Source organism: Pseudorca crassidens, chromosome 1 (assembly GCF_039906515.1).
Source record: "Pseudorca crassidens isolate mPseCra1 chromosome 1, mPseCra1.hap1, whole genome shotgun sequence".
NCBI classification, from domain to species: domain Eukaryota; kingdom Metazoa; phylum Chordata; class Mammalia; order Artiodactyla; family Delphinidae; genus Pseudorca; species Pseudorca crassidens.
The window spans coordinates 13,841,685-13,854,951 of record NC_090296.1 but is presented as its reverse complement, the minus strand read 5'-3'; the positions used below and the strand labels follow the sequence as shown (position 1 = coordinate 13,854,951).

Sequence of the window (13,267 nt, the reverse complement as noted above, 5' to 3'; positions counted from 1 at the left end):
TTGTGCTAACCTGTGATCAGTAATCCTTGATGTTACTATTGTAATTGTTTTGGGGTGCCATGAACTGGGCCCATATAAGACAGCAAACTTAAATCGATAAATGTTATATGTGATCTGAGACCAACTGGCTGTTCCCCCATCTCTCTCCCTTTCCTCGGGCTCCCCTATTCCCTGAGACACAACAATATAGAAATTAGGCCAATTAATAACCCTACAATGACCCTTATGTGTTCAAGTGAAAGGAAGAGTCACACAGCTCTCACTTTAAATCAAAAACTAAAAATGACTAAGCTTAGAGAGAAAGGCTTGTCAAAAGCCAAGAAGGCCGAAAGGTAGGTCTCTTGCACCAAACAGTTAGCCAAACTGTGAATGCAAAGGAAAAGTTCTTGAAGGAAATTAAAAGTGCTGCTCCAGTGAACACATGAATGATAAGAAAGCGAGATAGCCTTATTGCTGATATGGAAAAAGTTTTAGTAGTCTGGATAGATCAAACCAGCTACAACATTCTCTCAAGTCAAAGCCTAATCCAGAGCAAGGCCCTAACTCTCTTCAAGTCTATGAAGTCCTGAGAGAGACGAGGAAGCTGCAAAGGTGAAGCTAGCAAAGGTTGGCTCAGGAGGTTTAAGGAAAGAAGCTGTCTGCATAACATAAAAGTGCAAGGTGAAGCAGCAGGTGCTGACATAAAAGTTGCAGCAAGGTATCCAGAAGATCTAGCTAAGGTAATGAATGAAGGTGGCTACACTAAACAACAGATTTGCAATGTAGACAAAACAGCCTTCTACTGGAAGAAGATGCCACCTAGGACTTTTCTAGCTGGAGAGGAGAAGTCAGTGCCTGGCATCAGAGCTTCAAAGGATAGGCTGACTCTCTTGTTAGGGGCTAATGCACTTGGTGACTTTAAGTTGAAGCCAGTGCTCATTTACCATTCTGAAAATCCTAGGACCATTAAGTATTATGCTAAATCTACTCTGCCTGTGCTTTTTAAATGAAACAACAAAGCCTAGATGACAGCACATCTGCTTATAACATGGTTTATAGAGTATTTTAAGCCTACTGTTTTAAGATCTACTGCTCAGAAAATAAGATTCCTTTCAAAATATTACTGCTCATTGACCATGCACCTTGTCATCCAACAGCTCTGATGGAGATATACAATGAGATTAATGTTATTTTCATGCCTGCTAATACATTCTGCAGCCCATGGATCAAGGAGTAATTTCAACTTTCAAGCCTTATTATTTAAGAAATACATTTAAGGCTATAGGTGCCATAGACAAGTGATTCCTTTGATGGATCTGGGCAAAGTAAACTGAAACTTTTCTGGAAAGGATCCACCATTCTAGGTGCCATTGAGAACATCTGTGATTCATGGGAAGTGGTTAAAATACCAACATTAACAGGAGTTTGAAAAAAGTTGATTCCAACTCTCCTGGGGGGACTTTGAGGGGTTCAAGACTTCAGTGGAGGAAGTATCTGCAGATATGGTAGAAAAAGCAAAAGAATTAGAATTAGAAGTGGAGCCTGAAGATGTGACTGAATTGCTGCAATTTTATGATAATATTTTAACAGATGGCGAGCTGCTTCTTAGGGATGAGCAAAGAAAGTGGTTTCTTGAGATGAAATCTACTCTTGGTGAAGATGCTGTGAATATTGTTGAAATGACAATAAAGGATTTAGAATGTTACATAAATTTAGTTTATCAAGCAGTGTCAGGATTTAAGAGGTTTCCAGTTTTGAAAGTTCTATTCTGGGTAAAATGCTACCAGACAGCATTGCATGCTACAGAGAAATCATTTGTAAAATGAAGAGTCAACTGATGCGACAAACTTCATTGTTGTCTTATTTTAAGAAATGGCCACAATGAGCCCAACCTTCAGCAACCACCACCCTGATCAGTCAGCAGCCACCAACATGGAGGCAAGATCCTCCACCAGCTAAAAGATTATGATTCACTGAAGGCTCAGGTGGTGGTTAGCATTTTTAGCAATAAAGTATTTTTAAATTAAGGTATGCACTTTTTTTAAGACATAATGCTATTTATAGCATACTTAATAGACTGCAGTTTAGCATAGACATAACCTTTATATGCACTGGGAAACCAAAAAGTTCATGTGACTTGCTTTACTGTGGCGGTCTGAAACTGAACCCACAATAACTCCAAGGTATGCCTGCATAAGTTAAAAATTTCAGGGTAATAACCACTCAAAGAACAGATATAGAATATATATAACTTCTAGACAACTGGAAAAATGAAATAAAGAAATCTTAATCATTTAAATAGAAGAGAGGAAAGAAGGGGAAAAAAGCAAAGAGAAATTATGATAAAGAGAAACACACAGCAAGATATGAGAAATAAATAAAACTATATCAGCAGTCATAATATACAGATTTAACTCACCAGTTAAAAGATAGAAACTCTCTGGATCAAAAACAAAATCCAGTTATATGTTATTTACAAAAGGCACACCTAAAACATAATAACAAAGAAATATTGAAAGTAAAGAGATAGAAAAAGATATATCAGACCAGCATTAACCAACAGAAAGCTGGAATATCTTTATTAATAGCAGGAAAATGAACTTTAAGGCAAAAAAAATTATTAAAATTAAGCAGGGTCACTACATAATAATAAAAGGAACATTTCACTAGAAAATAACACTATTCTAAGACTAACACAATCAAATATTTTTGAAGAACCTTAAACCACCTAAAGCAAAAATGGTGAGATTTCCAAGAAGAAATGGACAAATCCGCAATCATAGTGGGCACTAACATACCTCTTTTATAACTGACTGATCAAGCAGGAAAATAATTGGTGAAGCTATGGAAGATATGCATGATGTTCATGAAAATATATAAAATTTGATATCTAACAGTTAGAGAATGACTATACAGTCTTTTCAAGTATTCATGGCACATTTACAAAAGTTAACCAAGTAATAGGTCACAAAGCAAATCTCAAAAACCACAGAAATAAAACCATATATGTTTTCTTGTCCAAACAGAAAGCAATAAAACTAAAAATTTACAAAAAGGTAGCTCAAAAATCCTATATACATGAAAACTTAAGAACCCATTTTTAAATAATTCATGGCCCAAGGTAAAAAACCACAATAAATAACAGTAAAAATGCTATATATTATAACTTGCGAGATACATCTAAAGCTGTTCTTAGAAATTCAGTTTTATTAAAATAGAATGATTAAATATTAGTGAGCTGGATGTCCAACTCAAAAGTTTAATAAAAGAATACAAAAGAAACTTAACAGAAAGTAAAAGGAATGAAGTAATAAAGGAAGATCATCAAAGAAATAGAAAAATTGAGAGGCTTGATAAAAGCTGTTTCTGGAAAAAGACTAATAAAATGGAGAAATCTCTAGCAAATTGAGCAAGAGGAGGAAAGTTACAAATCAGCAATATTAGTCATTTAAAAGGAAACATTACTACAGTTACAATACAGATTAAAAACTAAAGCACTTCTATGAATAATATGATGCCAAAGAATTTAAAAACAAAAATATAACATTTTCTATAAGAACATAACTTACCAACACTGACTCAAGAAAAAATTGAAAACTTGCATATAACTATAAATATTTTTAAAAAATTAAATCAGTATTTGAAAAGCCACTCATATGCACCTAGAAGGGAAAAAAAAGAAAAAAATACACGCTGATAGCTAGAAGTGCATTCAGAGGAAACCTTCAGAGGAACTATCTTATATAAACTATTCCAAATTACTTTCATGATGTTAGTATAATCATGATGCCAAAATCAGACAAATACAATATTAGAAAGGAAAATTACAGGTCAACTTAGACAATAAAATCTTAAATAAAATATTAGCAAACAAAATCCAGCAATATATTAAAAATATATGTCACAGAAAGTAAAGTTTATTCCAAGAATTGAAAGATGGCTTAACATTGAAAAAGAAAAAACCTATTAATGTAACACACACCACTAGGTGATTAAAGAAAAAACCATAAGAATTTCCTTGTATCAATATACTAAGAATATAATTTATCTATCAAAAACCTAGAGCAGATACCATACTAAATGGCTAAAACCTAAAACACATGGCCTTAAAGTAAAAAGCAAGGATATATACATATAAAACTTAGTAGACAGAGCAACAAAACCAAACCAAACCACACATCCCCAAACACACACAAAATAAAAAGTCTGAGAATCAAAAAGATACAAAGCCATCATTACTTACAAATACTAGTTCTGATTTTTCTTTTAATATAGTCATCTACATAAAAAATCCAAGTGAACCTGCAAATTAGTGGAACTAATATGAATTCACCAATATTGCTATGTACAAGATCAACAACATTCCTATGCTTTGCCAAGAAAAACAGATATTCTAATTTTTGTCAATAGGAACAAAATAAGTTAATAGAAATAAATCTAATAATATATGTATAAATCATTACAAAAATTAGAAAATATTATTGAAAGACATAAAAGACAAGGAAATAAATGGGAAAATATGAATATTTATGCAAATTTGTGTTGTTAGATTCAATATCCAAAGATCACAATTTTTTCCAAATTAATTTATAAATTCAATACACAATGAGGAACAAAAGATCAAGAATAGCAAAGACAGTGAAGAGGCAGGAGGAAGGTCAGGGGAAATAAGGAGAGAATGACAGGATAAGAGTGAAGAGGGGAGGGCTTCCCTGGTGGCGCAGTGGTTGAGAGTCCGCCTGCCGATGCAGGGGACACGGGTTTGTGCCCCAGTCCGGGAGGATCCCGCATGCCATGGAGTGGCTGGGCCCGTGAGCCATGGCCGCTGAGCCTGTGCATCCGGAGCCTGTGCTCCGCAACGGGAGAGGCCACAACAGTGAGAGGCCCGCGTACCGCAGAAAAAAAAAAAAGTGAAGAGGGGAAACATCTCACCTTTCCAGATTAAAGACATACCGTAAGGCTATGGCCCTTCAGATTTTTCAGTTTTGACTCAGGGAGAGGCAAGGCGACAAAAGGAATTGAATGAAGAGCCTAGAAGTAGACTCACAAGCATGCATAGGAATTTGGCATATGACAAAGTTGCTTTTCAAATCAGTAGGGAAGGGATTAACTGACTATTCAATGAATAGTTCAGTCAACTGGGTTATCTATATAAAAAGAGAAAAAAATAAGATCCCCACCTCACACATATATATAAATTAATTCCTAATAAATTAAAGATTTCAATATGCTAATTTCGAAAAGAAAACAAAAGAGAATATCTTAGTTCATTGAGACAGGAATGGATTTCATTTTAAAAGATTCAAAGAAATCAACAACTTAACTTTACACCTCAAGGAACTAGAAAAAGAAGAATAAACTAAACCAAAAGTTAGCAGAAGGAAAGAAATGATAAAGATTGAAGCAGAAATAAATGAAACAGAACAACAGAAAAAAATTAGCAAAACTTAGATTTTTGAAAAGATAAACAAAACTGACAAACTCTTGGCTAGATTAAGAAAAAGAGAGAGAAGATTCAACTAAAATCAGAAATTAAAGAGAAAACCTTAAAGAAACTAAATTATATACCAACAAATTGAATAATTTCGAATGGATAAATTCCTAGAAACATACAATCTACCAGGACTGAATCATGAATAGAAAATTTGAACAGACTCTTCATCAGTAAGGACACTGAATTAGTAATCAGAAATCTCCCAACAAAGAAAAGGCCAGGACCAGATGGCTTACTGGACATTCTTAAAAAACATTTAAAGAAGTAGTAGGACCATTCCTCCTCAAACTTTCCCTAAAAAACTGAAGAGAACACTTCCAAACTAATTTTATGAGACCAACATTACCCTGATACCAAAGCCAGGGAAAAATACTACAAGAAAAGAAAATACAGCCCAATATTCTTGATGAAAACTGATGTAAAAGTCCTCAGCAAAATGCTAGCAAACTGGGGGTGGGCTCCTGCGCGGGAGTCCATGTGGGCGCCGGTGCCGTGGGGAGCAGCATGGGGTGGCCATGGCGGAGCTGTAGCAGCTCAGGGTGTAGGAGGCGGTGGACTCTAAGGTGAAGAGTCTGGAGAGAGAACATCTGGAAGATTCAGGGCCTCATGTTCCGGTGCAGCGCCGGCTGTTGTGAGGACAGCCAGGTGTCCATGCAGCAAGTGCACCAGTGCATTGAGCACTGCCATGCACCTCTGGCTCAAGCCCAGGCCCTGGTGACCAGCGAGTTGGAGAAGTTCCAGGACCGCCTGGCCGGGTACACCATCCATTGCAACAACAAAGCTAAAGATTTAATAGATGCGGGGAGTAAAGAGCTTCAGGTGAAGTGGCAGCTGGAGAGTTGCGTGACCACGTGTGTGGATGACCACATGAACCTCATCCCAACCATGACCAAGAAGATGAAGGAGTCTCTCTCATCCACTGGGAAACAGATGTCTGCTATCGGCCATTGGGGCTGAAGGCAGGAATCTATTTAAAAAGAGGAATGGGGATTTGGGTTTTCTAAGGAAAGTTTATGAATGAGGAAATTAAGGATGGCAGCAAGTTTAAGGCCTATGTCACTTGCCTCTGGACACTGGTTCCTTTGTGTTTGAATCCTAGAAACTGAAAAAACCTGGTGCTAAAATTTGGGTCAGAGATAGCACAGGAGAGTTTTCGTGAGCCTGAATTTCATGTGGCCAGGGCTTATCCTGGCAACAGGGAGTCTCCCTTGTAGCAAACCAGAGCCCTCCAAGGCACCACATTCTCTTAGTACACAGATACCAACAGGCTGGCAGGTTCATCTGACCTGCTTATGATCTGGTGGAGTGTGAGGAGAGGTGCTTCTATTTGTTGCCAGCCTCCTGTTTGCCAGAAGGATCGCTACAACATTTTCCATAAACTGGAAATAAAACAAAATCCAGGAGGTCACTAATTTAGAAGGGGAAAGGGAGCTTCTGGGGATTCGTTTTGCTTGGTTTTGTTTTTTGTTGTTTTTGTTTTTTTGCGGTACGTGGGCCTCTCACTGCTGTGGCCTCTCCCGTTGCCGAGCACAGGCTCCGGACGCGCAGGCTCAGCGGCCGTGGCTCACGGGCCCAGCCGCTCCGCGGCGTGTGGGATCTTCCCAGACCGGGGCACAAACCCGTGTCCCCTGCATCGGCAGGCGGACTCTCAACCACTGCGCCAGCAGGGAAGCCCAGTTTTGTTTTATATACAAGGGCATGAAGTTACTTTAAAGATGTAGAGTTGGGAGAGGTAGTTTGGATAAAAACTTTGAAAGGGTCCTTTCTGGCCATCAAGATGTGGATGCGCATTTCTTAAAATTCTCACACGTGACATCTTTCAGCCTGGAGATGCGAAATGTAAGAAGCGCTATCACGCTGGTAGGGGAACCGAACCTTCCCTCTAACTGGCAGCCATGATGAGCCCTGAGGCTGTCTGCAGCAGAGTCAGCAGAGAGACAAGACAATCTTGCAGTGACACTCACCCTTGAAGGGAAAGGGGATTTTGACTGTGCTATATGCTAGTATTCAGGAATGAACAGCGAAAGGGAATGTTAGCTGCTTAATTAAGAGAGTTATGAAGTACTGGCTTTGGAAAAATCTGGTTTTCATAAAACAAAATAGAATGAAAGCCTAAACCCAGTATTGCTTACTTTGCCCCCTGTAATAACAGAGCTCTGTTGAAACGATCCCTTGGCAACACGAAGGTCAGAGGAGAAAAAGAAAGCAACTCAGGGGCAAGCTGTAACTCCTTTAGAGCAAAAAAACGGGACAGCCCTTCATTACCAAATACCACTTTTGCGACATGCGTTGTTCTCGCCCCAGTTCTGGCACCTTATCGTTTTATCAAGGACCTCGTTGTGTTTTTACCAACTTATTACTTGAAATGATAATATAGCCTGTCTGTTTGCTATTTCAAGACTGTGATATATTTTCCTAGCGGTTTGGTTTTAAACATAAATAAGACTTAATTTTTCTTCCAAAAAAAAAAAATGCTAGCAAACTGAATTCAACAGCACATAAAAAGGATTATACACCATGACCAAGTGAGATCTTGGAATGAAAGAACGGTTCAAGATTCAAAAAATCAATCAATGTAATACACCACATTAACAGAATGAAGGACAAAAACCACATGATCATCTCAACTGATACAGAAAAAGCATTTGACAAAATTCAATACCTTTTCATCATAAAAGAAAGCACTTAACAACAAGCTAGGAATAGAATGAAACTACCTCAACATAACAAAATCAGGTATGAAAAGCCCACAGCAAACATCATACTCAATGGTGAAAAACTGAAAGCTTTCCTCTCAGATGAGTAACAAGGTAAGGATGCGCCCTCTCACCATTTCTATTCAACATAGCGCTGAATGTCTTACCCAGAGCAGTTAGGCAAGAAAAAGAAATAAAAGACATCCAAATTGGAAAGGAAGAAGTAAAATTATGTCTGCTTGCAGATAATATGATCTTATATGTAAAAAACCCTAAAGATTTCACACACCCGTTAGAACTAAATAGAACTAATAAGAGAACCAGCAATATTACAAGATACAAAATTAACATACAAAAATTAGTTATGGAACTTCCCTGCTGGTGCGGTGGTTAAGAATCTGCCTGCCAATGCAGGGGACAAGGGTTCGAGCCCTGGTCCCGGAAGATCCCACATGCCGTGGAGCAACTAAGCCCGTGCGCCACAACTACTGAAGCCTGCACGCCTAGAGCGCATGCTCTGCAACAAGAGAAGCCACCACAATGTGAAGCACGTGTACCACAACGAAGAGTAGCCCCCGCTCACCGCAACTAGAGAAAGCCCGTGCGCAGCAATGAAGACCCAACACAGCCAAAAATAAATAAATAAAATTAATTTAAAAAAATTAGTTATGTTTCTATACACTAACAATGAACAATACCAAAAGGAAATTAAGGGGGGGAAATCCCATTTAAAATAAGCATCAAAAATAATAAAATACTTAAAAGTTAACTTGACCAAGGGGTCAAAAAACTTGGAGAATTAAAATTACAAAATATTGGGCTTCCCTGGTGGCGCAGTGGTTGAGAGTCCGCCTGCTGATGCAGGGGACACGGGTTCGTGCCCCGGTCCAGGAAGATCCCACATGCCGCGGAGCCGCTGTGCCCGTGAGCCATGGCCGCTGAGCCTGCGCATCCGGAGCCTGTTGCCCCGCGATGGGAGAGGTCACAACAACGAGAGGCCCGCGTACCGCAAAAAAAAAAAAAATTACAAAATATTATGAAAGAAATTTAAAAAGACACAAATAAATGGAAAGACACCCCATGCTCATGGACTGGAAGACAATATTGTTAAAACGTCCACACTACCCAAAGTGATCTAGAGAGTCAACATAATCCCTATCAAAATCCCAATAACCTTTTTGTACAAATAGAAAAAAAATCTTAAAATTCATATGGAATCTCAAAGGACCCTTAATAGCCAAAACAATCTTGAAAAAGAAGAACAAAGTTGGAGGTCTCACACTTCCTGATTTCAAAACGTATTACAAAACTACAGCAATCAGAACATTTTTGACTTAAATAAAGACAAACATACAGACCAATGGAACAGAGTAAAGAGCTCAGAAATAAATCTTTATGCACATGGTCAAATGATCTTTGACAAGGGTGCCAATGGGGAAAGGACAGGCTCTTCAACAAATGATGCTGAGAAAACTGAATATTCATACACACACAAAAATAAAGTTGGATCTTACCTTACCCCAAATACAAAAATTAACTCAAAGTGAACTGAAGATCTAAATGTAAAACCTAAAACTATAAAACTACTAGAAGAAAACATAGGGGGAAAGCTTCATGACGCTGGATTTGGCAGTGATTTCTTGGGTCTGACACCAAAAGCACAGCAACAAAAGCAAAAATAGACAAATGGGTTGACATTAAAATTTAAAACTTCCGGGCTTCCCTGGTGATGCAGTGGTTGAGAGTCCACCTGCCGATGCAGGGGACACGGGTTCGTGCCCCGGTCTGGGAAGATCCCACATGCCGTGGAGCGGCTAGGCCCATGAGCCATGGCCACTGAGCCTGCGCGTCCAGAGCCTGTGCTCCGGGGGAGGCCACAACAGTGAGAAGCCCGCGTAACGCAAAAAAAAAAAAAAAAAAAAAAAAAATTTTAAAACTTCCTTGCATCAAAGGAAACAAGCAAAGTAAAAAGACAACCTACAGAATGGGAGAAAAAGTTTGCAAACCATATATCTGATAGGGGGTTAATATCCAGAATATATAAAGAACTCCTACAACTCAAAAACAAAAAAGCAAATAAATTTGATTAAAAGATAGGCAAAGGACTTCAACACACATTCGTCCAAAGATGGTATACAAATGGCTAATAAGCATATAAAAAGATGACTCAACATCACTAGTCATTACAGAAATGCAAATTAAAACTATGAGATATCACTTCATGCTCATTAGGAGGGCCACAATCAAAAAAGCAGAAATAACAAGTATAGGTGAGGATGTGGAGAAATTGGAACCCTTGTGCTCTGTTAGTGGGAATGTAAAATGGTGCAGCTTCTATGGAAAACAGTATGAAGGTTCCTCAAAAAATTAAAAATAGAATTGTCACATGATCCAGCAATTCCACTTCTGGGCATATATGCAAAAGAATTGAAAGAATGACCTCAAAGAGATACTTGTACACTCACATTCACTGCAGCATTATTCACAACAGCCAATAAGTAAAAGCAACTCAAGTGTCCATCAGTGGATGAATGGATAAACAAAATGTGGTACATACATACAATGAAATATTAGTCAGTCTTATAAAAAGATGGAAATCCTGTCTCATGCCACAACATGGATAAACACTGAGAACATTAACCTAACTGAAGTAAGTAGTCACAAAAAGATAAATCCTGCATGATTCCACGTATATTAGGTATCTAAAATAGTCAAACTCATAGAAACAGAAAGAGGAATGGTGGTTGCCAGGGGCTAGGAGGAGGGGAAGATGGGGAGTTGTTGTTCAATGGGTACAGAGTTTAGTTTTGCAAGATGAAAAAGTTCTAGAGATCTGTTGCATAAAAAATGTGAATACAGTTAACACTACTGAACTGTACACTTAAAAACGATTAAGATGATAATTTTTACATTATGTGTATTTTGCCACAATTTAAAATTTTTTTAAAGATTCAAAGAATATAAATCTTAAGAGATTGGTAAATTTGATTATATTAAAATGTCAAATCTGATAATGGCATAAACACCATTAATCACATTAAAGACAAGTAAAAGATCTGAAAAAGAAATTCACAAAGTGCATAATTATCAAGGATGGGTAGCTGGAATATTTAAAGAACTCCAACAAACCAATAACATCAGAAAAAAATTGCAACACTGTGATGGAGAAAACACAGAAACCAATGTACCTCAGAAGCAGAATGGATAAACTAGATAATTCATATAAAAGAATATTATAGAGCAGCAAAAATGAATGAAACAGATTCCTATTTATCAGCTTGAATAAATTTTAAAAATAAGTCAAATAAAAAACAATCTGCAATATAATATGCCATTTATGTACATTTTAGAAACACAAGCTAACAGTATATATTGTTTATGGATGTAATATATAAAGTAAGGATACTAAAACAAGATTAAATTCAATCCACCATCCACTCTTTGCCTGCACCTGTGCTGCTAAATTTGGTTTTAAGAAAACCATTTTTTCTATATTTGTGGCTGACAATATATCTATCCCCAGTCTCTCTCTTCTTAGGTTTAAATTGAGCCAATGCTCAATTTTCAGTCCGTGTCTTACTTGACCTAACAACAGTATTTGATATAGTTGATCATTTATCATCCCTGAAACACTTCTTCACTTAGCTTCCGGGGACAACACACTTGCCTGTTTTCTTCCCAACCTCCTCATCCCTTTTTCTCAGTCTCCTTTGCTGGTTTATCTTCCTCTCTTGACTCTCCTAATGTTGGAATAACTAGAGTTTATACCTTTGTCGTTTTTTCTTTTCTATCTATACTTAACTCTGTTGGTATTCTCATTCATTTTCATGATTTTAAATACTACTTATATATTGGCAAATTCCAAATTCCTATCTCTAGATGAGACTTCTCTCCCAAATTCCACATTTATATATCCTACTGCCTATTAAACATCTCTGTATGTCTAACAGACATCTCAGACTCAACTGGTTCAACTGCACTCCTCCAGCCACCCAAAACCTCCCCATCGGCATATTAGTTGACAGCAACTTCATCCCTCCAGCTGCTCTGGCCCCAAACCTTGGAGCTACTGTTGATTCCTCTTGTTCTCTCACACCCTATATTCAAGCCATCAGGAAATTTCATTAGCACTAATGTCAAAATATATCTAGAATCTGACTATGTCTTCCAACCTCCTCTGCTACCCCATGGTCTAAATCAATGCCATCTCTTGCTGGGGTTAATGCAACAGCTTCCTAACTGGTCTCCAAATTTCCAGATTTGTCCCACTACAGGACCATCATGCTTGGCAAACAGAATCTTTTTAGATAACTCAGGCCTTGTCATCTTCTACATAAAGCTCTCCAGTGGCTCCCGTTTCACATGGAGGACCCATAGTCCTTACAGTGGTCTCCCATGCCCTGCACGATCTGCACAGTCCTTCCTCCAGATGACCACCTCCACATCCTTCTTTCCCACTACTCTATCCTCACTCACTCTACACACCCACACTTACCTCCTTTTTGTTCACAAACAGCCCAGGCATATTCCCACCCGAGGGCCTCAACACTGGCTGATCCCTCGACCTAGAAATCTCTTTCCTGGATATTGATATGGCTCATGCTCTCTCACTTGCTTCAAGTCTTGACCCAACTGTCACCTTCTTAGTGAAGCCTTTCCTGATCACCTGATTTAAAAGTCCAAGCTGCTCTCACCCTGCTACTTCCTATCTCTCTTTCCTCTTGTCCTTGTCTTTGTGTCAATTACCATTATCTAACATAGTCCATACATATTTTACTTGTTTATTTGTTATTATCTGCCTAGGGGGGAAATTTTTGTCTATTTTGTTAATTGCTGGATTCCAACACCTAGATAGAACAGTGCCTGGATCACAGTAGATGTTCTCTCAATATTTGCTGAATGAATGGGAAAAAAACCACAAATTGTCCATAACTGTATATGTGAATAGTGGTGCACAGATTCTGCTATATCATTTGCTGTATTTTTATTACATTTGAAATATTGTATAATATAAAACATTTAAAAAGAAATTTGGAAAGTATAAACATTTATTAATCACATTTATGCAATGTTAGTATTCCAGGGTGTCTCTTGCTAA

General features: G+C 37.9%; 1 protein-coding gene and 1 pseudogene across 7 annotated transcripts in view; one reads left to right on the top strand and one right to left on the bottom strand.

The window, feature by feature from the left end:
* The window catches only part of RPS6KA5 (ribosomal protein S6 kinase A5), a 182,159-nt gene that overhangs the window by 51,428 nt on the left and 117,464 nt on the right, over positions 1 to 13,267 (bottom strand). The window contains exon 1 of one of the 7 annotated variants that reach the window (XM_067727732.1): positions 2,399 to 2,416. The exons of the other annotated variants lie outside the window; for them this stretch is intronic. The gene's annotated coding sequence lies outside the window, so the exon portion shown is untranslated. Of the gene's footprint in view, positions 1 to 2,398; positions 2,417 to 13,267 lie in introns of those variants that run through there. 7 annotated transcript variants of the gene reach the window in all.
* LOC137219339 (protein FAM136A pseudogene) lies at positions 5,989 to 6,615 on the top strand (annotated as a pseudogene).